This window comes from Phaethon lepturus, unplaced genomic scaffold (assembly GCF_000687285.1).
Source record: "Phaethon lepturus isolate BGI_N335 unplaced genomic scaffold, ASM68728v1 scaffold463, whole genome shotgun sequence".
Classification (NCBI taxonomy): domain Eukaryota; kingdom Metazoa; phylum Chordata; class Aves; order Phaethontiformes; family Phaethontidae; genus Phaethon; species Phaethon lepturus.
The window spans coordinates 12,399-16,653 of NW_010528196.1; positions in this window are offsets into that span (position 1 = coordinate 12,399).

The following is a 4,255-nucleotide window of genomic DNA, read 5'->3' on the forward strand; positions in this document are numbered from 1 at the left end:
TCTGTGCTTGTGGTTTGCCCAGATCTGGACATGTGAAGCTAATGGTCTGGCTCGCTGCAATTCTTCTGGCTCCCAAAAGCTGACTGAAAGCAACGGGTAAATAAATGATGCATGTTTTGAGTTTATACTTTCGCTGCTGTTTTTAAATCCGCTGTAGGTTTAGTTGAAATGTTTCAGTTTTCAGTTTGGGGTGTGGGTATAAAAGAACATATTTTTTAAATACCCTTTCATATTTTTTCTAAAACTCTTTTTTGGTTGTAGTCTGTGAACTGGGGGTTCAGATAAACATATTAAGTTTACACACTTCCAAAAGAAGAATTCGCTTACTAGGAGCCATCCTAACATACTGCCATGGCCCTGAGGCACCCCTGCCTGTCCCTGTCTGTCCCTGCTTGTCCCTGCCCACCCCAAAAGACTCCCCCCACCCTGCCCAGGACCCCATTGCCGCCCTCCAGGGCCATCGGTTCTGCCCCAATGACACTGCAACAGGGCCAGTCTCCAGCCCTCCACAGGGTTTGGGCTCTGCCAAACCAGGCCTACCAGCAGGCTTATGTCCCGGCCCAGCCTGGGCCTGTTTCCGTCCCCAGGGAGGTGCCTGATGCCTGGGGCTGCCCCCGCTGCCCCCCGGCTGCCTGCCCCTGCCCTGATTCCCCATGGGGACTCCCAGGCTTGGGGTGCCCCAGCCCCTGGGAGCCACCAACCCCCTCGCTGCCCTGACAAACACACTGGGAGGCTCAGCAGAAATGACAGACATCTGCTGTTTGTATAATGGTTGTTTCAACCCACACTGCTTAAGCAGGAAGCTGCTTTATCGCCTCTGTCGCCAGCACGTGGCCTACCACACTTCTGCACCAGAAACTGCAGCTTGCTTCCTCAGTAAGAAAATTTGGACATGTCAGGTATCATTAAACCATCCGGCGCAGTACAGCCGATAGGTAAATGCAATCGGTATGTTGTGGTCTAATCTGTTAACCAACAGCATAAAGCAGTGCTTCATGAAAGAGCTGCTGCTTCAGCAAAGAAAAAAGGCATGTATACTGAGTTATCTGGTCATTAAAATGCATTCAGTCTATGAGGAACTGGAAGACACCCTAGGGACCAGGTTGTCCACAGGTGATTAAGCTTTTTGCACTCTTAAGTTATTATTTAGATTTTCTTCTTTAGGGAAAGTGATTTTTCTTCTGTGGAGTATTTCTCCTGTACAGTTTACATTGATCCCTCCCTACAGTTCGGAACCCTGATTTATTAATTTTGGGTGCCTTTTTAAGCAATTAATTGATTAATAACTGGTCTTAGTAACTTGAAATAGTAATTGATTCTATTCTCATTTAGTTCAGCTGGGATTTATTTGCCTTCAATCGGAGTGAGGCAGGCCTAGGCACAATGAGTTGATATTTTTCTGTTCACTATTGCTGAAATGTCACCATTCCTATAATTGGATTTATATATATTTTAAGGTCATTTGATCATCTTGCCAGGGTGTATAGCATAGCTTATGGTTTTATTGGGTTAGGAACTTCGTTTATCCAGTAATCCAGTTACTGAGATAATTCGTCTATGTATTAAAGTGCATCTTCCAGAAAAACATATTATAATGGTCTCTTCGGTAGATGGCAGTGCTGGGATTAAAACTGTTGTTTGGTTAGTATGCAAATTCCTGCCTGTTGGGATTTAGGTGTAAAAAGGCTTTTTGAGGGCATTGTCACCCTTAAATCTGGGCTCTAGTTTGCTTGGAACACTGAAGCTGTGGGGAGATTTATTTCTACTGACTCAGAAAGCGTAGAAAAATAGATCAAATACCACAAGTGCAGTCAGTTTGCTCCAGAGATAGGCATGAACAAGCTAAAGCTGTAGAAAACATGTAACCATAAAGCTCCAAAAGTAATAGTTCCTCCACTGCATATGACATAATCCACTTCAATTCTCTCTGTAAAATGCTGTTGCTAGCTGAGCTGCTATGGGTTCTGAATACACAGTTTCTATGTGGAAGTGTTTTAATTTTACATTTATTAAACTTTATCAGAATCACTGTGGTATCCTTGTATTATGGAGACTTTTCTATATATAGCACCCTAAAGACTCCATTACTGGGTTCTCATGACTTCATAATCAATTACTTAAATTATAACAAATAATGTTTTTTTTACCAGGGTGTAATATACAAGTTATGAATCTCTGATTCCTTATAAGGTCTAAAATAGAGATTTGTGTCCCAGCATGAAGTTTTTTACAAACAGGTTAATTTCTCAAAAGGTGATTTGACAGGAATCTCTTTAAAGATCATTCATCTTAGTGGCACAGATTAGGTAGTTCACATACAGGTCTGCTCAGGAGTACAGAAGAAACAGCAATAATTTGCCATATCATTAGGGCTTTGAGAGAGAATGAAGGCTTCTCTTGGGTTGGAGTTGTCCTTTACCTGTGTAGACAATAAGGGATAGTTTATTGTGGCAATTAAAATGTGTGGTGGCAGCATATCATTATTTATCTTTTTGGGAAAGCAGGCTAGAGAGAAATCTCACAACTGCACAGAAAGCAATGCTGAGTAATGTATTCCAGATCACACACTTAAGGTAATAATACTAAATCTGTGAGCAGCTAGGAATTCTCAGTTACTTGATGCTGATGATACCTGTATTGACACAGTAACTCAGAGAGGCTATAGAGACAGCACCTAGATCTTCATTCTCTTTAAACACAGCCCCAAAGAAAGGGAATTTTCCGTTAACAGTGATGTGCCTGTAGGAGATCTGGAAGTTTTATCCTATCCTATACATTATAACAAGAAAAAGAAAAAAAAAACAAAAAACAAAAACAACCCAAAAAAAAGCTGCTAGCGTTCTTCAGCATTAAGAAAGTGGAATTCAATTCTCCAAGATGAGTGAAGGTCAGATAACCTGTGAATTCTATTGGCAGAAAATTGAAAATACTTTAAAATTAAAAGTAATAAAATAGTCTTGACTTTTATAGTGGCTTGTTTTCCAGAAATTCTGTTTATTAGAAAATTTCAAAATCTGAAAAAAGTTTTACTTGCGGTTAAAGCATTTCCAAATTAAAGGACAATATGTTCAAACATAATGAGGTTTAGAAAAAACATATTTGGCAGTAGCTGAAATATACGTTCTGAAAATGTTGAACCTAAACTGGCAAAAGGACTCCCAACATCTGTTCTGTTTCAGAGGGACTTGAAGACCTAGGATTCTCCAAGGTGCTCTGGACTCCTGGGTGTACTACAGAGATGCCTTTCCTGAGCCCAAGATCTCAGGAGTTCAGTCCCCAGAATAAATAAGACAACTTATGACAGGTCTATACCACTGTGGAGTCTGCTAATTGTGCAAGTCCATAGATTTATCAGATGCCGCAGTAAGGACTCAGTAGTCATTTTTATGAAACTAAGTCAGGGTGTTTCAGTCTGTGCAGAGTATTTGCATTGGTTTATGCAAGCTCAGAAACTGCTTTGTTTTAGCTGAGACTTTACTGTCAGAAACTAAACCTCACAAAAACATGAGTAAGTGTGGCAACTTACTGTTTATAATTAATAAATGGAGACATAGAAAATCACTTTTCCAGAATAGTAGAGTTAGTAAGAGAAGAAGAAAAATGTACATTACTAATGTACATTAGTCAAGGATTACATTAATGTACATAATGTACATAATGTACATTAGTCAAGGATTACATTCCTTGACTACATTCACTACATGCGAGATTCATCATTCATCTCTCTGAAAACAATTCCTGAACTGTATAATCTTATACCTAAATCAGTGCAAGGAGCTTGATTTCAGCATATTGGAAGATGTACTAAAATAATGAGAACAAGAGAATTTACTATCCACTTCATACTCACATTCTGCAAAGAATTGTACAAACCACAAAGCAGTGGAAGAGAGGACACTTTCAAAGAATATACTAACTTTTTCTAAGACCAGAAATGTCGCTTTGAACCTGAGAGATATTAGAATTTTCTCAAAGAAAAAAATAACTGTCGTGGTTTAACCCCAGCCAGCAACTATGCACCACACAGCCTCTCACGCACTCCCCCACGGTGGGACGGGGGAGACAATCGGAAGAATAAAAGTGCGAAAACTCATCGTTTGAGATAAAGACAGTTTAATAAGTAAAGCAAAAGCCGCGCACGCAAGCAGAGCAAAACAAGGAATCCATTCACCACTCCCCACGGGCAGGCAGGGGTTCAGCCGTCCCCAGGGAAGCAGGGCTCCTTCATGCGTAGTGGTTTCTTGGGAAGACAAAT